General features: G+C 35.9%; 1 long non-coding RNA gene across 2 annotated transcripts in view; it reads left to right on the top strand.

Moving 5' to 3' along the window:
* LOC129492510 (uncharacterized) overlaps positions 1-24,655 on the top strand; it is a 453,042-nt gene that overhangs the window by 187,825 nt on the left and 240,562 nt on the right. Inside the window, exon 4 of one of the 2 annotated variants that reach the window (XR_010114457.1) lies at positions 7,010-7,839. The exons of the other annotated variant lie outside the window; for it this stretch is intronic. This is a non-coding gene — a long non-coding RNA (uncharacterized lncRNA). Of the gene's footprint in view, positions 1-7,009; positions 7,840-24,655 lie in introns of those variants that run through there. 2 annotated transcript variants of the gene reach the window in all.

Below are 24,655 nucleotides of genomic sequence, written 5' to 3'. Positions count from 1 at the left end.
CATATTGCATCTTACGTAGTCAAAACTCCTTTCTATCCTCAAACTGATTTATGTGTATTCAATGGTTTTAGTTAAAAAGAGGACAATAGAATGATTAAAGGTTTTTTTAAGATCATAGAAACTTTATCCTAAAAATAAAATGGAACATAAGCAATCTCTGTATTTGCACAAATCTTTTACAAAATGGACAAAATAGAATCTTGTAAAGGGAAAATCATTAGCATTGAAAATACTGGATATATATGTACACACAAACACACACACTCTCCCTCTCTCTCAATTGTAATGTGTCCTTTAAAGTGTTTTAAATATGCTATTACTAAAAGAATTATTTTAACATCATTTTGCCTACTAAAACTTTCTTATTTTCTAAAATGTATGGAGGGAGTTCTTCATGGTTTAAAGCCAAGTTATTTTAAGGTAGCTGACTGGCAGTTGTCTGCTTTATTAGAAATGAAATTCCTCCTTCTCTGTCCACCTGAAACTTAACACAAGATATGTTACCATTGAGAATTTAGTATGATTAGGATTGATAATTCTTTTCAGAGAAGATCTCTGTAGATGGAATCAAAATGTCATAAGGGAAATAAAGCTGTAACAATAGAACAGAACTGCAAAGAAAAAAAAAGAATCACAACTCAGGTTACAGATCGTTTGTAAGAAGGATGATACTATTTTCTAATTAGACTTGAATTTCCAATTGCAGAAATGAGTCATGAATTATAATTTTGAATTATTCTTAATCTCAATCACAACAGATTTACAATAAATTTTTAAATGACACTTTTTCCCACTTATCATAGCGTACATATTAATATCAAAAATTGTACCCTAAATTTATCTAGTGTCTTCAATGACAGAATATCAAAAGATATTGTACAGATTAAATTGCCTCACTTCTGTGGTAGAACTCACTAAACATTAAAAGCAGTTTTAGTACATTGCAAACTGACCTCATATGTGAAGTGTATAATTTACTTTTCAAAATCAAATCAAGTTAAAATTGTTAAGATAAAATAATTGAACAAAGAAAAGTGTTAATTATTTGTTATAAATAAATATTGAGCTAAATACGAGAACCATTCTATTAGAAAAGCCATTTCAAATTCTGACGTGTTATTCAGAATTCAAATGTGTTTCACTGCCCTTTTTGTGCAAACTTATAGACCATGAGACAGTGTGATCTTGAAGGTGAATGGTGATTATTTAGGATGAGATCTTTCAGTCTGGACCTTTGTGTGGCAAATTTTCCTTTGTAAATTACATTATAATGCAATAATTTAAAGTAACAGGGAAAGTTCAGCAGAAAAGATGTTTTAATGATTCCTGTGTTTGTTATTTCAGACTACTTCAAGCCATACAGCCAGTTAATGACAGAATTCAAAATATATGAAAGCCAAACATTGCATTGTATCATTTTGTTCCTTTGTCCCATCCTCTCTACTTCTACTTGATTCCTAACCCCAGCCCCAATTGCTGTCTTGTCTAAAGTCCTTCACTTTCCATGTCAGGATAAATCTATTAATTCATAGCACTCTGTTAACACTTATCAATGTAGTACAATAATTTAAGTATTTATTTCCTTCTCTAGTCAGCTCCTTGAGAATAAAGATTATGAATTATTCATGTCTGTTCTTCCAAGTGCCCAAATGCAGTGACAAGTACATCTGACAGCCTTTTGTTTCAGACTCTTTTTTCTCAATAATGTTCTTATACCAAAAAGCAGTGGAAGATAGATATAGTGTCTACTTATAGAACAAGAGTATATTTTTTAATTGTCCAGAATAGTGAAGGCAACATCACTCTCCTAGGCAAAGGATCAGTTTGCTTGCAGTCCATTATAAAATGTTTGCTTACCCTAAACCCAGAGTTCCTCAGTTATGATTCAAACACACTGCATGCAGTTATCAACTTGGACTACTCCATGTTGTCCCCATGGGACTTAATGTTGAAGAAAAAGAAATACAGCTATGAAGTTCATTAGGTTCTTTGTGCCGTGAATTAATATAAATCCTTTGTCTCTGTCTCCAGAATCTCAGATCTCTTCTATTAGCATTCATGAAACTATGACAGGCTAACTTATTAGCATTGAAATAAAGGAAAACCTCAGACACTGTACTTTTCTTGAAATTAGTTACTCATAGATATGAACTATGAATGCCAAAAACAAAAACAAAAAAAAAAAAAAACAAAAAAAACAAGAAAAAACCTAAAAGCCCAATCAATGATCTGGTCTAAAATTCTCCCATTTCATATATTAGGAATCAGAGGTTCAGAAAAGTTGTGACACCCTCTAAAATGACGCTTCAAATATATTTTTGTGAATGTTTAGTAATATAAGAGTAATTATTAAATCATATCAATAAATTTTCTGATTATACAGAAAATAACTATAAAAGCATGCTGCCATATGATGTTAGGACTGATATTTATCATTTGCATGTACAATCACATTGGCACGTGATGTACTTCTTTAATTCTTCAGAATAAAAGAAAAAACAAAGGAAAAATATTTATATACTTATACAACATGATAAGATCAGGTGATATTATGTTATGACATGCTATATAAAGAAGTTTTTGAGTAGTCTAATTAGAAAAAAGTGGAATGATTAATTTTTTAAATATCCATCATAGGATAAGCATCTGAGTTTTAGCAAATCTACATTATTTCATATCTAACTCTATATTGTCCAACAAATTAAATCATGTTATTGATTTAAATTTTACTGATTTTTAAATTAAGGTCATATTCAAAGGGTATTTTGTTTTTTTTTCTAAACCTGTGTGAGCTATAAACATGAGGAATCTGTATTTACTATATTATTACATGTAAATATTACTTGTAATGATTTAAATTAACAAGGAAAGTTCACAAGAAGTTTTCCTAAAGAAATATGTGCATGTACATTAACTTACCTTTTAGAAACTCTGCCCCAAGACATAGACTCAGTTACTGACAGCACATATACTATAGCTGTTCCTTGGTGTACATGGGGAATTGATGCCGGAGTACCTCCCCAAACACCAAAATCCAAAGACTCATGTTTAGCAGTCAGTCCTGCAGAACTCACATTTAGGTAATGTAGGCCCTCCATATAAGTGGGTTTTACAACCTGAGAATACTGTATTTTTGATCTGCGTTCTGTGGGAAAAAAATCCATGCATAAGTGGACTCACGTACTTCAAACCTGCATTGGTCAAAAGTCAACTGTATATTAAAACTAAGCTCTTTCCATTGTTTCATTTTGACTCCCTTGTTACCATTTATCTAGAGAAGAATAATAGAAAAATTTCACTATTATCTATTAAACATTGATAATGTGAAATAATTTCTGAATCCGAAGTTACTTGATTGTAAAGGCTAGTAAATGATCCAGTAGTTGTGATCCAGTTGTTTGAAGTTCTATTGACAAAATGCTACGGCAAAAATATAAATCATTACCCTATTATTACTGATTCTGTATTGCAATGTATTTGAAGACAGATGTATGAAAATCAATGCTTAGCTAAATTTTGTAAAATCTCTTTATTTTCTTACTACATAATTATGACTTAAACACATGATAAGATTCTGCTGCCTTCTCAAACACTCAGTTCATCAAAAGTTAAATGCAGTCATTTTGGATATAATCCCATCTTTTGGTAAAGTGAGTACATTGTGTGGTTGGTTTATTCATTTAAGGTGTTATACATAAAATGCTTATTACTCCATGCTCACAGACCTTAAATTATTTAAATAAAGTCTCAGGATACAAAATCAATGTACAAAAATCACAAGCATTCTTGTACACCAATCACAGACAGAGAGCCAAATCATGAGTGAACTCCCATTCACAATTGCTTCAAAGAGAATAAAATACCTAGGAATCCAACTTACAAGGGATGTGAAGGACCACTTCAAGGAGAACTACAAACCACTGCTCAATGAAATAAAAGAGGATACAAACAAATGGAAGAACATTCCATGCTCATGGGTTGGAAGAATCAATATCATGAAAATGGCCATACTGCCCAAGGTAATTTATAGATTCAATGCCATCCCCATCAAGCTACCAATGACTTTCTTCACATAATTCGAAAAAAACTACGTTAAAGTTCATATGGAACCAAAAAAGAGCCCACATCGCCAAGTCAATCCTAAGCCAAAAGAACAAAGCTGGAGGCATCACGCTACCGGACTTCAAACTATACTACAAGGCTACAGTAACCAAAACAGCATAGTACTGGTACCACAACAGAGACATAGATCAATGGAACAGAACAGAGCCCTCAGAAATAATGCCACATATCTACAACTATCTGATCTTGGACAAACCTGACAAAAACAAGCAATAGGTAAAGGATTCCCTATTTAATAAATGGTGCTGGGAAAACTGGCTAGCCATATGTAGAAAGCTGAAACTGGATCCCTTCCTTACACCTTATACAAAAATTAATTCAAGATGGATTAAAGACTTACATGTTAGACCTAAAACCATAAAAACCCTAGAAGAAAGCCTAGGCAATACCATTCAGAACATAGGCATGGGCAAAGACTTTGTGTCGAAAACACCAAAAGCAATGGAAACAAAAGCCAAAATTGACAAATGGGATCTAATTAAACTAAAGAGCTTCTGCACAGCAAAAGAAACTACCATCAGAGTGAACAGGCAACCTACAGAATGGGAGAAAATTTTTGCAACCTACTTATCTGACAAAGGGCTAATATCCAGAATCTACACTGAACTCAAACAAATTTACAAGAAAAAAACAGACAACCCCATCAAAAAGTGGACAAAAGACATGAACAGACACTTCTCAAAAGAAGACATTGATGCAGCCAAAAAACACAGGAAAAATGCTCATCATCACTGGCCATCATAGAAATGCAAATGAAAACCAGAATGAGATACCATCTCACACCAGTTAGAATGGCCATCATTAAAAAGTCAGGAAACAACAGGTGCTGGAGAGGACGTGGAGAGATAGGAACACTTTTACACTGTTGGTGGGACTGTAAACTGGTTCAACCATTGTGGAAGTCAGTGTGGTGATTCCTCAGGGATCTAGAGCTAGAAATACCATTTGACCCAGCCATCCCATTACTGGGTATATACCCAAAGGATTATAAATCATGCTGCTATAAAGACACATGCACACGTATGTTTATTGGGGCACTATTCACAATAGCAAAGACTTGGAACCAACCCAAATGTCCAACAACGATAGACTGGATTAAGAAAATGTGGCACATATACACCATGGAATACTATGCAGCCATAAAAAATGATGAGTTCATGTCCTTTGTAGGGACATGGATGAAACTGGAAACCATCATTCTCAGTAAACTATCGCAAGGACAAAAAACCAAACACCGCATGTTCTCACTCATAGGTGGGAATTGAACAATGAGAACTCATGGACACAGGAAGGGAAACATCACACTCCGGGGACTGTTGTGGTGTGGGGGGAGGGGGAAGGGACAGCATTAGGAGATATACCTAATGCTAAATGATGAGTTAATGGGTGCAGCAAAACAACATGGCACATGGATACATATGTAACAAACCTGCACATTGTGCACATGTACCCTAAAACCTGAAGTATAATAATAAAAAATAAGTAAATAAATTTATATATGAAACAAATGTGATCCTCTTAGAGGTTACTGTTTCCTAAGGGTAGAATATTGTGGCTATTCATCATTCCTTTTTCAAGTAGAAAGATACTTGTATCACACAAAGGGAAAAAAATATGAGACAGGGGAAGCAAGGTTAAATTGTTTCTTAATTGTCAAACATGTTCACAGTAGAAATTCCTTGTAGGTTTATTTAAAGCAGTTTGCATGCTAGTTAAGCCCTCTATCAGAGGCTGGTAAAATGCAACAAATTATACTTTAGACTTGTTGCAATAAATTAACGTACTTTCTTACAGTTTTCTCTCTATGCAAATATTATTTTACTCAATTGTAATTACATCCCATTTGCAATTTACAAGTTAATAAAACGGTATTCTGTAAACAGTGCAGTTACCAATAATTCTCCAGAGAACTGTAGCTGACTTTATTAACAGATTGGGTCATAATTGTATATACAATCAATTCACCTCAATTAATATTTGGTTATATTACTTGTAGATAATTTTATATGTAAAAAAAGCTTTTTCTAAATTAAATTTTTAAAACTTCTTTTTCAATTGTTTCTCACGTATTCACTATTATTTTCTATACCCTTTGGCCTGAAGTAAGTGCTCAACATAAATGAAAAAATGGAGGTTGTGGAAGGAATAAATATACGTAGTCCTTAATCCATGAAGCCCACTAAGTGACTTGGTTGTCTTCATGAAAATATGTGTTTCCCATCACCCTCACCCTGGTAGTAGCATAAAAGATGAGAGTGTGAGTAAATGACTGTACATGTGGATTTTTAAAAATTTTTTCTTCAAATAAAACATGAATAACATCATGTAGAGATGATATATTGATGCTATTTATACATATAGCTTTTTCAATAGGTAACTTCCCCTCTGAGCAAATGTGACTTATAGATCATGATAATAAAGTAATTCAGGCAGCCCAATGCTTTCACTGATCATTCTTAGCACATACAAAGTTTTGTGCTTGCTTAACATTGCAAAACACATTATTAAACTAGAAATTAAAAGTTAAACTCAATATAATAATTAAAACTTTAAACATAGTTTAAAATTTTGTCACCTTCAACTCACTCAGTTCAAGGGTCTTTGAGTTAAGGAGTCTGAATTTGGGAAGGAAATGTGGTTAGTTATTTATTTCAGATTCTTCTTATCTTTGGAGATCATGGCACTATTTTTCTGTGTAAAAGTTTTTTAAATAAACTTAATGGACTTCTGTTGTGTACATGTAATGAAAGAATACCAGAGTGAGGCCCAGATATCCATCCTTCAACCTACTTAACTATTCATCTTTCTATCTGTAGATCCATCTATCTAGTTATATGCTTATTTATATTTTCAGCCTATATCTGAAATAAATTCATTGTTAATTCAGATAAATAACCAATCAGCAAGATAAAATATATAAAGTAGTTCAGCAAAGAGATCACATAACTACAGAAAAATAAAATAAAGCAAGAAAGCAAAAAAAATGAGATTTCAGTACCAGCAAGTAAGTGAGCTAATAATTCACACATGCTTAAGGATAAGTTGCTAAATGTCTTGCTTTGGGTTTTTTAATAGATGAAGCAAATAAATCAATGAAATATATTAGTTTGATGCCCATAAAATGAAAGCCAATGAATGGATTAGGACAAGAGTTTGAAGGCCTGCAGGAATTTTGTCCTCTAAGGCCTGATAAAAGGACACTAGCTAATGTTATGGAAAAAGATCACAATGTTAAAGTACAATTTTTAAAACTAAAAATCATCAATTTCTTGTAAACATAAACTTTCAAATATCCTATCAAATTCATTAATTAATATGGAATCAGTAAGATACTATGATAGGTTCAGAGATTATTTGAAAAATTAGGTATTTATAGGTAAAGTTAGGATAAGATTGCTCAGTTAGATACAAAACTGGTTAGTGTCCAATACGGCCATACAATATAACCTATAGGGTTATCCCTTTCCATGGAAATAAAATATTTGCATATTTATCAGACAAAAATTTTTAAGTTAATAGCACTTGATATAGCACAGATGTTTGTCCCCTCCAAATCTCATGTTAAAATGTGATTCCCAATGTTGGAGTTGGGCAAGGTGGGAGGTATTTGGAGCATGAGAGTGGATCCCATGTGAATGGCTTGGTGCCCTCCCCCGTGTTAATAAGTGAGTTCTCATTCTTATTAGCTCATGTGAGAGCTAGTTGTTTAATAGAGCCTGACATCTCTCTTGCTTTCTTTCTAACTAGGTGACACATCTGTTCCTCCTGCTGCCATGATTAAAAGCTTTCTGAGGCATCACCAGAAGCAGATGCTGGTTCCATGCTTCTTGTGTAGCCCGCAGAACTATTAGCTAAATAAACCTCTTTGCTCTATAAATTACTTACCCAGTCTCAGGTATTCCTTTATAGAAGTGTAATATGGACTAACACAGCCCTGAAGAGTTGTGAAGATATGCTAGAAGATAGAAGAGTCAAGCTGGACATTACACTGAAAATGTAAGCAATATATATTTTTTTTCTTTGAGACACAGTCTCACTGTGTTGCCCAGGCTGGACTGCAGTGGCATAATGTGGCTCACTGCTACCTCTGCCTCCCAGGTTCAAGTGATTCTTGTGCCTCAGCCTCCCAAGTAGCTGGAACTACAGGTGTGCACCACCACACCCTGCTAATTTTTGCATTTTTAGTAGAGATGGGGTTTCACCATGCTAGCCAGACTGGTCTTGAACTCATGGATTCAAATGATCTGCCCTCCTCGTCCTCCCAAAGTGCTGGGATTACAGGTGTGAGCTACTGTGCCCAGCCAATAATTTCTTAATATATCATCAAAGCTCAAGAGAGCATTATAGGATACTGAAGATGTCACTGGAAAATAAAGAAAAAAGGAAAGTGGATGAAAATATGCTGAAATCTAGATGAAAAGTATGAAGATAAATAAAAAGTTGTATAAAAGTGATGAAAATGAGAAACAGGAAAATATATGCTCGAAAAATATTTGAAGTCTCTTTCTTTTAGTTAAAAATTGCTTTGAGTGTAAACTTTCCCATAACTAATATAGCTTATTCAAATATATGCTGCCTATGAATCTTATATAAAACTTTATTTAATTAAAGAAAGCTCCCATGCATAAAATCATTTTCCTTAAGAAAAGAAATGAGGAAATACATATTTATTTAAAATTCCTTTAAGTCATTTTGAAAGCTGTAATTCCTTCTTATGATGAGCTTGTTATCCTCAATTTTATATCTGTATTTGATCTTCAATTAAATGTACATCACAAGAAACTGAAAAAAAACCTTATCAATTATTATAAATGAAAAGAATAGAGAGAAAGATTCAGTGGAAACTACCAAAGTAGTATTTAATTGTCAAAGGCCAATAAATCATCTATTTATTTAAATACTTAGGTCATGTTCCTCTTTAGTATTAATCATTAAGAAAATATTATTGGGAATTATCTGGTTGTAGATTCCAAATAGTAGAGAGACATTTCTAGGAAGTTATCTTTAGACATTTTCTTGACTGTATCCAGTCTTTGGAAAGTTGCTACCATATAAGGCATCACTGAAACATTTATTTATTTTTTTATTTTTTTTGAGACAGAGTCTTGCTCTGTTGCCTAGGCTAGAGTGCAGTGGCGTGATCTTGGCTCACTAAAACCTCTGCCTCCTGGGTTCAAGCGATTCTCCTGCCTCAGCCTCCTGAGTAGCTGGGATATAGGCATCCACCACTGTGCCAGGCTGATTTTTATATTTTTAGTAGAGACGGGGTTTCACCATCTTGGCCAGGATGGTCTTGAACTCGTGACCTCATGATCCACCCACCTCGGCCTCCAAAAGTGCTGAGATTACAGGCGATGAACCACCATGCCCAGTGCCACTGAAAGATTTTTCTAACATTGAGATTAAATCTATATCTCTACCATTTCTATTTATGGGTTCTATTTATTTTTTGAATCAAAATATATAATAATCAAAATAAATAAACAATAAACTAGAAGCAGCTCATGTACACTGCTCTTATCATCTGTCTTTAATATGACCAACAGTAAAATATGTAAATTGCATTATTATGTTATCATGGCTTGCCTTAATATTTTTGCTGTATGTACAAAAAACATCCAACAGCCTTCAGTTCTTCTTCACACGACAGCTCCCTGTATGTGCTCCATTTTTTCCCATACTTTGATGTGATTCAAATTAATCTGCAGTCATTATAAAATTTATTGTCTAAATTAAATAACATTATGTTAGTGTGATTCCTGCCGCTATTCAAAATTCTTGTTGATATGCTACACATTCATATTTAAATTTTGGCAACAATCTTTCCACTACTGGATGGAATAATTCATTGCAAGCCAACACTCCAACTTAGTAGAACCAAAACAAACAAACAAACAAAAACAGATGAGCTTTTTAGCTTAGCAGAACTGAAAGAGAAGATGAGTTCTTTTCAGTTAGAGAACTGAAAAAGCAGAAAGAATTGCAGTGACAAATTCAAGAGAAATAAGAAGTTTTCACTGTTGATCTGCAGATGACTTTAACTTGAGGAATATTTGTGAATTCTGGGCAGCGGATAAAATCTGAAAATTTGGACATCACAAGGGAAAAGGTTCATACCCTGGAAACCAAAGAGCCTTGATTGTTTTGTCACTTATCAATGCACATTTTCACAGTGAGATAAAATGGCCTCTGAACAAATAGTTAAATTTCAACATTTAAGACACTTGATATCACAAAATAGGATTACCAGTTACTATGAAGTAGTCCTTTATTTAGCTGAAATTATGAAACAAAAACATTTACTCTTTGATAGGACAAGACTCCATTTCCCATACACATACATACTTGGAAACTATGTATGTCTCTATTCTGGCCCTACCTTGAGTCCACACATTCTAGCTTTCACCTAAATTCAATATATCTCATGAAATAAACCTTAGTGTTACATTTTTGTTCTCCTATTTACCTCATATTTTTTTTTCTGTCATATGCCGTGAATAATGATATTTGGTCAATTTTCTTACCTATGTTCAACTTAACAGGCCCATTTAAATATTACTTCTCTTTCTCTTTCATTGCTTTATAAATAAAAGTGAATTATTTAAATATAAAATAAGTTCTTCATATATGTGAGTCACTTACATTGCTTTGGGGTGTCAGTGGAGATGGGTCCTTTCAGGGGAACCATGGAGTCATAAGATAACATTCCACTTCTGCAGAATATAATATTACATTCTACATTTTACATACATTATAGCTTGACATTAGTATCACTCAACAAACAATGCGTATCAAAATTTCCTCTAGATTTTTTTAAAAGTTCGATTTCTTGAAGACCTAGTTCAGAGTTACATAATCCCAATATCTAGGGATGAATCTTCGCCATACTTTCATTAAGAACAACTGATTTTTATTGTGAATCCATTTATAATTTTACTTTCTTTCATATATATGTGTGTGTGTGTGTGTATGTGTGCACATGTGTGTGCATGTGTGTGTATGTTTGTGTGTATCCCTAGTTTTATTTTCTGCAGTTTTATAAATTTTATTTCTTATACATAAGAATGTAAAATTATAAATATATATTTTTATGCTAAATGTATTTTCTATAGATTTAGATAAGTTTTGGTATTTTGATGCTAAAGTAGGTAGTGTTACATTGCTGTCCAGTTGTTTCATATGAATTAGTCTCTTACAAAACTAGATTGTTGGTGTCATACAGAAGGGAAATGGTTTGTGCTATCTCATAGCAACTGAAATATCTAACAGAAGGTACACATTTAATAGTCTCAATAATTATTCTTGATTAATTGGTGCACTCTTCTTAATAACGAATTAAATTCACCCTCCCACTTCTCTATGCAATTTCTCTTTCCTCACTCAACGCTCCTACATGTCAAGTTTAGAACCTTTAAAGAACAAAAAAGTACTGGCTCAGTAAATAGTGGTATTCTAGGCAGATTTTCAGGGGGAAGAATGCCATAGCTATTAGTCATCACAGTATGAATATCACCATAGTTGTTATTCAGTGTATTTGGAGGTCCCACACTAAGGAAATAAAACAAAGATTGTATTTTTATAGTTTAAAGTATAATTGGTCAAAGACAAGTTTTGATACCAGTAAGTAAAAAATAAATCAATCCAAGCCCTATTTTTATAATTTAGAATTATTATATAATTTAGAATGATTCTTTCTCTACAAATAATAAGGTAGGCAAGTCTGCCCCAGAAAAGTTTGTAGCTCCTAATTGCTTTGTGGTTACTATTACAAAATCACTTTTAATAATAAACAACAACACTAACATTAAATTCAAATATTAGTCATTGGCCCTTGTGCTTTGTGTTCTACATGCACTGTCACATTTTCTTAAAACAACATGTGGTAGGTACTGTTATATAGCTTTTATATTATGAATGATTAGTCACATGTAATAATGGATATGAATTTTATGAGAGCAATTAGGCATAAAATATAGATAGTCTTTTTTGTTTTTATTTATTTTTTATTTTTTTGAGACAGAGTTTTGCTCTTATTGCCCAGGCTGGAGTGCAATGGCGCAATCTCAGCTCACCACAACCTCTGCCTCCTGGGTTCAAGCGATTCTCCTGCCTCAGCCTCCCGAGTAGCTGGGATTCAGGCATGCACCACCATGCCTGGCTAATTTTTTATTTTTAGTAAAGATGGGGTTTCTCCATGTCGGTGAGGCTGGTCTCGAACTCCCGAGCTCAGGTGATTCGCCCACCTTGGCCTCTTAAAGTGGTGGGATTAAAGACGTGAGTTACCGCGCCTGGCCAATAGTCTTAATTCATTCAACAACCATGCATTGAGTTATTTTATTTAAAAAGTCCTAATAATTATTGCACATACTTGAGGTAACCTGAAATATATTCAGTACTTTTATGTCACCAATAAGTCCCTGCAACAATAACAGTGCTGTGTTTATAAAGGAAAGTGATGGATAGAATAATTTGCTTAACTATAGTTATTATTTCCACACACATATATATCAAGATATTATATACCTTAAATATATACAATAGGAAAGAAAGGAAAGCAGAATGGCTATATTTTAGTAAATTTGAGTTATTTTCTTTGCCTTTGCTATTTGGGAAAACATGAAGAACTCAGAATTGACATTAGAAATGAACATAAAGATAAATCAGTATACAAATTTACAGATTTAATGATAGAATGTATAAGGTTTGTACCAAAATAATCTGGGTAAGGTGGTTGGAGTAATTGAATAGGAGATTTAGGTAAAATAATATTGACCATAACTTGTTGAAGCTGGATGTTTGGTATACTGACATAATGTCCATAAAAATGTTAAAAATTAGAAAAAATAGATCAACATGCAATTTAAAACTCTGATGTGTTCAAAAGCAATGAAATAAGTAATTCAACTGAACACTGTAGTTTAATTCAGAAAGTGCATTAATTTCTCTTCCTCAACCAAAATGCAATTAGCACCCATGAAATTATACAATTTTCCATTTGCCTTTGCCCACCTATAATAATTGCGGCTAATGGCCACCTAAATTATTCATTTTATATGGTGAACAAATGATTATTCTTAAAACAGATCCTGTGCTCTTTTAAATTCTTTTCTTCATTCTTCAGTTGGCCCAGACCATTACTGAGTTAAATGTTTCTTAATGAGGAATACTGCCTCACTGAACTTTGCTTTGTCTGCGATTTAGAGGAGTAATTTGAGATTCCTAAAGTCCAGAACTGAATCTCAAAGGAAGATGGGGAAATGCTAGAATATTATATCTCTTCACCATGGGCCTTGTTCCGAAATAATTTTTTTTCTGTTTTGCTTTGTGTTAGAAACGGTATATTCTCAGATGACATATTTTAAACCTGGATAACAATTCTGTGCTGATTATTCTAAGGAAGTTGGTCTTATCAATTAAGACATAAACAGAAATTATAAAATGAGTAGAAACATGCCAAATGAGGGGAGAAGGGCAAAAAGAAGACAGAATAGTATTTCTGCTTGCTTCTCCCCATCATCTCCCACCTGGTACTTCCTTAGAGAGAAGCAGCAGCTAATCAAATTGCCTGAGCCTTAAGGATTGATAGGGTTATATTTTTTAGAAGATGAGATCACTGTGCTAAAGCCATTTTTCTTTTCTTTTCTTTTTTAATTTAAGTTGTAGGATACATGGGCAGAACGTGCAGGTTTTTACATCGGTATACATGTGCCATTGTGGTTTGCTGCACCCATCAACCCCTCATCTATATTAGGTATTTCTCCGAATGCTATAACTCCCTTTTCCCCCCATCCCCCAACAGGCCACGATGTGTGATATTCTCCTCCCTGTGCCCAAATGTTCTAATTGTTTAACTCCGACTTATGAATGAGAACAAGCAGTGTTTGGTTTTCTTTTCCTGTGTTAGTTTGCTGAGAATGATGGTTTTCAGCTTCATCCGTGTCCCTACAAAGGGCATGAACTCATTCTTTTTATGGCTGCATAATATTTCATGGTGTACATGTGCCACATTTTTTTTTTTTTATCCAGTCAACATTCATGGGCATTTGGGATGGTTCCAAGGCTATGCTATTGTGAATAGTGCTGCAATAAACATATGTGTGCATGTGTCTTTATAGTAGAATGATTTATAATCCTTTGATTATACTCAGTAATGGGATTGTTGGGTCAAATGATATTTCTAGTTCTAGATCCTTGAGGAATCGCCACACTGTCTTCCACAATGATTGAACTAATTTACACTCCCTCCAACAGTGGAAAAGCATTTCTATTTCTCCGCATCCACTCCAGCATCTGTTGTTTCCTGACATTTTAATGATTGCCGTTCTAAATGACATGAGATGGTATCTCATTGTGGTTTTGATTTGCATTCCTCTAATGACCAGTGATGATGAGCTTTTTTAAATATGTTTGTTGGCTGCATAAACGTCTTTTTTTGAAAAGTTCCCATTCATATCCTTTGCACACTTTTTGATGGGGTTGTTTATTTATTTATTTATTTTGTAAATGTGGTTAAGTTCCTTGTAGAATCTGGATATTAGACCTTTGTCAGATGGATAGATTGCGAAAGTTTTCTCCCATTCTGTAGGTTCCCTGTTCACTCTGATGATAGTTTCTTTTGCTGTGCAGAAGCTCTTTAGTTTAACTAGATCTCATTTGTCCATTTTGGCTTTTGTTCCAATTGATTTTGTTGTTTTAGTCATGTAGTCTTTGCCCATGCCTATGTCCTGAATAATATTTCCTAGGTATTCTTCTACAGTTTTTATGGCTTTAGGTCTTACATTTAAATCTTTAATCCATCCTGAGTTAATTTTTGTATAAGGTTTAAGGAAGGGATTCAGTTTCAGTTTTCTGCATATGGCTAGCCAGTTTTCCCAACACCATTTATTAAATAGGGAATCCTTTCCCCATTGCTTGTTTTTGTGAGGTTTGTCAAAGATCAGATGGTTGTAGATGTGTGGTGTTATTTCTGAGGACTCTGTTCTGTTCCATTGGTCTATATCTCTGTTTTGGTACCAGTACTATGCTGTTTAGGTTACTGTACCCTTGTAGTATAGTTTGAAGTCAGGTAGTGTGATGCCTCCAGCTTTGTTCTTTTTGCTTAGAATTGTCTTGACTCTAAGGGCCCTTTTTTTTGTTACATATGAGATTTAAAGTAGTGTTTTCTAATTCTGTGAAGAAAGTCAATGGTAGCTTGATGAGAATAGCATTGAATCTATAAATTACTTTGGGCAGAATGGCCATTTTCACGATATTGATTCTTCCTATCCATGAGGATGGAATGTTTTTCCATTTGTTTGTGTCCTCTCTATTTTCCTTAAGCAGTGGTTTGTAGTTCTTCTTGAAGAGTTCCTTCACATCCATTGTAAGTTGTATTCCTAGGTATTCTATTCTCTTTGTAGTAATTGTGAATGGAAGTTCTCTCATTATTAGGCTCTCTGTCTATTATTGGTGTATAGGAATGCTTGTGATTTTTGCACATTGATTTTGTATCCTGAGACTTTGCTGAAGTTGCTTATCAGCTTAAGGAGTTTTTGGGCTGAGACAATGGGGTTTTCTAAATATACAATCATGTCATCTGTAAACAGATAGTTTGATGCCCTCTCTTTCTATTTGAATACACTTTATTTTTTTCCCTTGCCTGATTGCCCTGGCTAGAACTTTTTTTTTGAGACAGAGTCTCGCTCTGTTGCCCAGGCTGGAGTGCAGTGGTGAGATCTCCACTCACTGCAAGCTCCACCTCCCGGGTTCACACCATTCTCCTGCCTCAGCCTCCTGAGTAGTTGGGACTACAGGTGCCCACCACCACGCCTGGCTAATTTTTTTTGTATTTTTAGTAAAGACGGGGTTTCACCATGTTAGCCAAGAAGGTCTCAATCTCCTGACCTTGTGATCCACCCCTGGCCAGAACTTTCAATACTATATTGAATAGGAGTGGTGAGAGAGGGCATCTTTGTCTTGTGCCAGTTTTCAAAAGGAATGCTTCCAGCTTTTGTCCATTTAGTATGATATTGGCTTTGTGTGTGTCTTAAATAGCATGGAGGGTATTGAATTTTTATTGAAGGCCTTTTCTGCATGTATTGAAATATTCATGTGTTTTTTGTCATTGGCTTTGTTTATGTGATGGATTACACTTATTGATTTGCGTATGTTGAACCAGCCTTGCATCTCAGAAATGAAGCCGACTTGATCGTGGTGGATAAGCTTTTTAATGTGCTGCTGGATTCAGTTTGACAGTATTTTATTGAGAATTTTCGCATCAATGTACATCAGGGATATTGGCCTGAAATTTTTGTTGTTGTGTCTCTGACAGGTTTTGGTATCAGGATAATGCTGTCTTCATAAAGTGAGTTAGGGAGGAGTCCCTCTTTTTCTACTGTTTGGAATAGTTTCAGAAGCAATGGTACCAGCTCCTCTGGTAGAATTTGACTGTGAATTTGTCTGGACCTGGGCTTTTTTTTTTTTTTTTGGTTGGTTGGTAGGCTATTAATTAAATGCCTGAATTTCAGAACGCATTGTTGGCCTATTCAGGGATTCGACTTCTTCCTGGTTTAGTCTCGGGAGGGTGTATGTGTCCAGGAATTTACCCATTTCTTCTAGATATTCTAGTTTATTTGGGAAGAGGTGTATTTTATTAGTGTTTTCAAAAAACAAGCTCCTGTATTCACTGATTTTTTGAAGGGTTTTTTATGTCTCCGTCTCCTTCAGTTCTGCTCTGATCTTAGTTATGTCTTGCCTTCTGCTAGCTTTTGAATTTGTTTGCTCTTGGTTCTCTAGTTCTTTTAATTGTGATGTTAGGGTGTCAATTTTAGATCTTTCACACTTTATCCTGTGGGCCTTTAGTGCTATAAATTTCCCTCTAAACACTACTTTAACTGTGTCCCATAGATTCTGGTATGTTGTGTCTTTGTTCTCATTGGTTTCAAGAAACTTCTTGATTTTCACCTTAATTTCGTTATTTACTCAGTAGTGATTCAGGAGCAGGTTGTTCAGTTTACATGTAGTTGTGTGGTTTTGAGTGAGTTTCTTATTTCTGAGTTCTAACTTGATTGTACTGTGGTCTGAGAGACTGTTAGTTATGATTTCCGTTCCTTTGCATTTGCTGAGGAATGTTTTACCTCAAATTATGTGGTTGATTTTAGACTAAGTGTTATGTGGTGCTGAGAAGAATGTATATTCTGTTGATTTGGGGTGGTCTATTAGGTCCACTTGGTCCAGAGCTGAGTTCAAGTCCTGAATATCCTTGTTAATTTTCTGTCTTATTGATCTTTCTAATATTGACAGTGTGGTGTTAAAGTCTGCCACTATTATTATGTGGGAGTCTAAGTCTCTGTAGGGCTCTAAGAACTTGCTTTATGAATCTGGGTGCTCCTGTGTTGGATGCATATATTATTAGGATAGTTAGCTCTTCTTGTTGCATTGATCCCTTTACCGTTATGTAATGCCCTTCTTTGCTTTTTTTTATCTTTGTTGGTTTAAAGTCTCTTTTATCAGAGATGAGGATTGCAACCCCTGCTTTTTTTTTTTTTTTTTTTTTTTTTTTTTTGCTTTCTGTTTTCTTGGTAAATCTTCATCCATCCCATTATTTTGAGCCTATGAGTTCCTTTGCACGTGAGATGGGTCTTGTGAATACAGCGCACCACTGGGTCTTGACTCTATCCAATTTGCCAGTCTGTGCCTTTTAATTTGGACATTTAGCCTATTTACGTTTTAGGTTAATATTGTTATGTGTGAATTTGATTCTGTGATTATGATGCTAGCTGGTCATTTTACCAATTAGTTGATGCAGTTTCTTCATAGTGTCAATGGTTTTTACATTTTGGTTTGGTTTTGTAGTGGCTGGTACCAGATTTTTCTTTCCATATATAGTGCTTCCTTCAGGAGCTTTTGTAAAACAGGCCTGTTGTTGACAAAATCCCTTAGCATTTGCTTGTCTGGAAAGGATTTTGTTTATATAATTTTATTTATTTCCTTTGCTTATGAAGCTTAATTTGGCTGGAAATAAATTCGGGGTTGAAAATTCTTTTCTTTAAGAATGTTGAATATTGGCCCCCACTCTCTTCTGGCATGTAGGGTTCCTGCAGAGAGTTCCACTGTTAGTCGAATGCCCTTCTCTTTGTGAGTAACCCAACCTTTCTCTCTGGCTGCTCTTAAAATTTTTTCCTCAATTTCAACCTTGGTAAATCTGATGATTATGTGTCCAGGGGTTGCTCTTCTCGAGGAATATCTTTGCGGTGTTCTCTGTATTTCCTTAACTGGAATGTTGTCTTGCCTTGCTAGGTTGGGGGAGTTCTCCTGGATAATATCCTGAAGTATGTTTTCCAACTTGGTCCCATTCTCCCTGTCACTTTCAATTACACCAATCAAACATAGGTTTGGTCTATTCACATAATCCCATATTTCTTGGAGGCTTTGTTAGTTCCCTTTTATTCTCTTTTCCCTAATGTTATCTTCACACTTTATTTCATAAAGTTGATCTTTAATCTCTGATATTCTTTCTTCTGCTTGATCGATTCAGCTATTGATACTTGTGTATGCTTCAGGAAGTCCTTGTGCTGTGTTTTTCAGTTCTGTCAGGTCACTTATGTTCTTCTCTAAACTGGTTATTCAAGTTAGCAATTCCTCTAACCTTTTATCCAGATTCCTATCCTTGCATTGGGTTAGAACATGCTCCTTTAGCTCAGAGGAGTTTGTTATTATCTACCTTCTGAAGCCTACTTCCGTCAGTTCATCAAACTCATTCTCCATCCAGTTTTATTCCCTTACTGACTAGGAGTTGTGATCCTTTGGAGAAGAGGCATTCTGGTTTTTAGAATTTTCAGCCTTTTGTGCTGGTTTTTCCTCATCTTTGGGAATTTATTTACCTTTGGTCTTTGCTGTTGGTGACCTTCGGATGGAGTTTTTGCATGGTCATCCTTTTTGTTGATGTTGATGCTATTGCTTTCTGTTTGTTAGTTTTCTTTCTAACAGGTCCTTCTTTTGCAGTTCTGCTGGAGTTTGCTGGGGGTCCGCTCCAGACCCTGTTTGCCTTGGTATCACCAGCAGAGGTTGCAGAACAGCAAAGATTGCCCTCTGCTCCTTCCTCTGGAAGCCTCATCCCAGAGGGCACCTGCCAGATGACAGCTGGAGCCCTTTTGTCTGAGGTGTCTGTTGACCCCTGCTGGGAGGTGTCTCCCTGTTAGGAGACACGGGAGTCAGGGACCCACTTTAGGAGGCAGTCTGTCTCTTAGCAGAGCTTGAGCACTGTGCTGGGAGATCCACTGCTCTTTTCAGAGCCAGCAGGTAGGAACGTTTAAATCTGTTGAAGCTGCGCCCACAGCTGCCCCTTCCCCCGGGTGCTCTGTCCCAGGGAGATGGGAGTTTTATCTCTAAGCCCCTCACTGGGGCTGCTGCCTTCCTTTCAGAGATGCCCTGCCCAGAGAGGAGGAATCTAGAGAGGCAGTCCAGCTACAGTGGCTTTGCAGAGCTGTGTGGTGGGCTCCACCCAGTTTGAACTTAAAAGTGGCTTTGTTTACACTTTGAGGGGGAAAAACGCCTACTCAAGCATCACTAATGGCAGATGCTCCTTCCCCCATTAAGCTCGAGTGTCCCAGGTTGACTTCAGAGTGCTGTGCTGGCAGCAAGAATTTCATGCCAGTGGATCTTTGCTTGCTGGGCTCCGTTGGGGTGGGATCAGCTGACCAAGACCACTTGGCTTCCTGGCTTCGGCCCCCTTTCCAGGGGAGTGAATCATCCTGTCTCGCTGGCATTCCAGGCACCACTGGGGTAAAACAAACAAACAAACAAAGTCCTGCAGCTAGCTCTTTGTCTGCCCAAATGGCTGCCCAGTTTTGTGCTTGAAACCCAGGGCCCTTGTGGAGTAGGCACCTGAGGGAATTTTCTGGTTTGTGGGTTGCAAAGACCGTGGGAAAAGTGTAGTGTCAGGGCCGGATACCTCCATCCCTCATGGCATGAGGTCTCATGGTGTCCCTTGGCTTTCGGAGGGAGTTTCCTGACCCCTTGCACTTCCCCAGTGTGGCGATGTCCCACTCTACTTCTGCTCGCCCTCCATGGACTGCACCCACTGTCTAACAAGTCCCAGTGAGATGAACCAAGTACCTCTGTTGGAAATGCAGAAATCACCTGCCTTCTGCATTGGTCTCCCTGGGAGCTGCAGACCTGAGCTGTTCCTATTTGGCCATCTTGCCTGGGAATCTCCTAAATCCATTTTTCTTTTTTCATTTTTTTTGTTTGTTTTCTACTTCCATTATATATCATTCACTTTCATATGGTTAAGGTGTGCTAAACTTAGCTGTGCTTATCTGATTATCTTACTTTCCTTTTTCTTTGATTTTGGTAGGAGAGGTGGACAAATATAGACCGAGTTTAAAAATCAAGGGAAATAAGGATTTCCATTAAACTATGCACTGTATCATAGCGTTTACCAGCCCCTGTGTCATAGTGTGGGTTTAGATCATCTGCTACATACTGTGGAATTTTAATTTGGATGTTCTTCCTTTCATATATGAGGGCTATAGTCCTCTCTTTATGATAAGGGTGTGTGTGTGTGTGTGTGCACGTGCACATGTGAATGTGTGCACATAGCTGTGTTTAAGTGAGGGCCATCAGAGATTATTAGTCAGATGTTCCTGATATCCTCAGCCAAAATAACATAAAACCTTAATTCTACAGACTTTACATGAACACTCAGCAATGGCTTTAACACTAAATTATTTTCAATTATTGGCTGAAGGTTTGGTTTATTGTATGAAATTATTTCAGGGAGTAAATAATTATCCTTAAGCATGTGTGTGTCACCCAATATTTGTGTAAACAGTTGGTGCAAACAAACCAAGTTAAAAGTTGGAAAATTCAAAACACTTTTATTTCACCTGTGTTTGCTTGAGTTTATGATTGATACAGCACATCTCTAAGATATGGAAATCCCTTCTCTTTCTTTGCTCACTTCAGGTGCCAGAGATTGATTTTGCATCCAGCAGGAACATCATGCTCAGCTGTGTCCTTTTTAATGTCTGCCTTTCAATTGACTTCACCTTGGAGTTAGTCAGGAAGTCAGGACATAAGCTCAGCAGTGTCAAAATTATCATGTTCTAAATGTTTCAGCTATATACTTCCAAACTTTCAAAAACCTCCTGATTTTTTATCAAGAACCCATATGTGCCTAATCAAGTAGGCACTCATTTAGCTAAATTATACAGAGACACAGACACTCATTTAGCTAAACTACTCTATATCAAAAAGGTAATTATTTTGAAGGAGGTGAATCAAGATGGTTGACTAGATGCACCTGGTACTTGTTTCATTCACAAAGAAGCTGCAAAATACTGAGCAGATGATCACACTTTGAGTAGATCATCTGAGAGAGATCATTGGAATTCAAAAGATTAAGTGGCACGGCCAAGCAGGCTTCCTCCCTTCCCGCTCCTTCCTTGTTTTCTGTGCTTCCTGTCATGCTTCCTGCCTTCTTATTTTTCTTAAAGCCAGAAATCTGCCATTTATAATTATAGTATATCCAACTTTGTCAATTTTGGCAAAAAATAAGTTTTGAAAACCTTTGTATAGAACAACCCAATCAGGCAAAATTAAACTAAACTTTCTGAGGAATTTTATCTGGGAATGATGTTTATTTGATTTTTTAAGATTATTTTTATTTTTGAGATGGAGTATAGCTGTCACCCAGGCTTGATTGCAGTGGTGTGATTTAAGCTCACTGCAACCTCTGCCTCCCAGGTTCAAGTGATTCTGCCACCTCAGCCTCCTGAGTAGCTGGGACTACAGGTGCGTGCCACCATGCCTGGCTATTTTTTTGTATTTTTAGCAGAGTTGGGGTTTCACCATGTTGCCCAGGATAGTCTCAAACTCCTGAATGCAAGTGATCAGCCCTATTCGTCCTTCTGAAGTATTGGGATTACAGGCATGAGCCACTGCGCCCGGCCTGCGAATGATGTTTAGACATCAGAAATTTTTGTAAATTATTTATTTGATTGATTCTTTACTAAAAATATTTTCAAGATTTTATATAGTCCACCAAGTAAGTATCGATTTCTTAGCATGCTATTCCTTTTCATCTTGTATTTAAATCTTTGCATCACTCTCTCTGTATTCTATTAATTACCTTCCTGTCTTTATTCATAATAATTCCACGAAGTTCACTTTTCCAGTTTTTGTTTCAAGGCCCACATCAAATGCTATATTATTTACAAGGGTTTTTTTCTGATTCTATAATTTTTTGTATTTTCAACATTTTATTTATTTTGTTAAATTATGCGGTAGTGATTTATTTATTTTTACTTTTATTTTAGAATGGGGGGTATGTGCAAGTTGTTACAAAGATATATTGTGTGATGCAACATTTGAAGTACAAATGAATCTGTCATCCAGGTAGTGAGCATGGTACCCAGTAGGTAGTTTTTTTGTTTGTTTTTATTTTATTTTACTTTAAGTACTGGGATACATGTGCAGAACTTGCAGGTCTGTTACATAGGTATACATGTGCCATAGTCGTTTGCTGCACCTATCAACCCATCATCTAGGTTTTAAGCCACGCATGCATTAGGTATTTGTCCTAATGCTCTCCCTCCCTTTGCCGCCAACCCCCAAGAGGTCCCTGTGTGTGTTGTTTCCCTCCCTGTGTCCATGTGTTCTCATTGTTCAACTCCCACTTAGGAGTGAGAACATATGGTGTTTGGTTTTCTGTTCCCGTGTTAGTTTTCTGAGGATGGTGGCTTCCAGCTTTATCCATGTCCCTGAAAGGATATTATCTCATTTTTATGGCTGCATAGTATTCCATGGTGTATATATACCACATTTTCTTTATCCAGTCTATCATCCATGGGCATTTGGGTTGGCTTCATGTTTTTGTTATTGTAGATAGTGCTGCAAAAAAAGAAAAAAACAAACAAAAAAAAAACGTGTGCATGTGTCTTTATAGTAGAATGATTTATATACCCAGTAATGGGATTGCTGGGTCAAATGGTATTTGTGGTTCTAGGACATTGAGGAATTGTCCACAATGGTTGAACTAATTTACATTCCCACCAATAGTGTAAAACCATTCCTATTTCTCCACAGCCACTCCAGCATCTGTTGTTTCTTGACTTTTTAATAACCGCCATTCTGACTGACATGAAACGGTATCTCATTGTGATTTTTATTTGCATTACTCTAATGATCAGTAATGATTAGCTTTTTTTCACATGTTTGTTGGCTGCATAAATGTCATCTTTCGAGAAGTGTCTGCACATATCCTTTGCCCATTTTTTGATGAGGTTGGTTGTTTTTTTCTTGTAAATTTGTTTAAGTTCCTTGTGGATTCTGGATATTAGAACTTCGTCAGATGGATAGATTGCAAAAACTTTCTCCCATTCTGTAGGCTGCTTGTTCACTCTGATGCTAGTTCCTTTTGCTGTGCAGAAGTTCTCTAGTTTAATTAGATCCCATTTGCCATTTTTCACTTTTATTGAAATTTCTTTTGGTGTTTTAGCCATGAAGTCTTTGCCCATGCCTATGTCCTGAGTGGTATTGTCTAGGTTTTCTTCTAGGATTTTAAGGTTTTGGGTTTTACATTTAAGTCTTTAATCCATCTTGAGTTAATTTTTGTATAAAATGTAAAGAAGGGGTTCAGTTTCAGTTTTCTGCAAATGGCTAGCCAGTTTTCACAGCATCATTTATTAAATAGGGAATCCATTCCCCATTGCTTGTTTTTGTCAAGTTTGCCAAAGATCAATTGGTTGTAGATGTACGGTGTTATTTCTGAGGTCTGTGTTCTGTTCCACTGGTCTATATTTCTGTTTTGGTACCAGTACCATGTTGTTTTGGCTACTGTAGCTTTGTAGTATAGTTTGAAGTCAGGTAGTGTGATGCCTCCAGCTTTGTTCTTTTTGCTTAGGATTCTCTTGGCTATACGGGCTCTTTTTTGGTTCCATATGAAATTTAAAGTAGTTTTTTTTTCTAATTCTTTGAAGAATTTCAATGGTAGTTTGATGGGAATAGCATTGACTGTATAAAATACTTTGGGCAGTATGGCCATTTTCACGATTCTTCCTTTTTATAAGGATGGAATGTTTCTCCATTAGTTTATGTTCTCTCTTATTTCGTTGAGCAATGGTTTGTAGTTCTCTTTGAAGAGGTCCTTCACGTCCTTTGTAAGCTGCATTCCTAGGTATTTTATTCTCTTTTTACTAATTGTGAATGGGATTAAGTCGTGATTTGGTACTCTGCTTGACTATTGTTGGTTTATAAAATGCTTGTGATTTTTGCACATTGATTTTGTATCTGGAGACTTGCTGAATTTGTTTATCAGCTTAAGGAGTTTGGAGGCTGAGACAATGAGGTTTTCTAAATATAGAATCATGTCATCTGCAAACAGACACAATTTGACTTCCTCTCTTCCTATTTGAATACCATTTCTTTCCTTTCCTTGCCTGATTGCCCTGGCCAGAACTTCCAATACTATGTTGAATAGGAGTGGTGAGAGAGGGCATCTTTGCCTTGTGCCAGTTTTCAAAGGGAATCCTTCCAGTTTTTGCACCTTCAG

This window comes from Symphalangus syndactylus, chromosome 11 (assembly GCF_028878055.3).
Source record: "Symphalangus syndactylus isolate Jambi chromosome 11, NHGRI_mSymSyn1-v2.1_pri, whole genome shotgun sequence".
NCBI classification, from domain to species: Eukaryota; Metazoa; Chordata; class Mammalia; order Primates; family Hylobatidae; genus Symphalangus; species Symphalangus syndactylus.
Note: the sequence above shows the minus strand (reverse complement) of the source record. Positions and strands in the feature narration are given on the sequence as shown.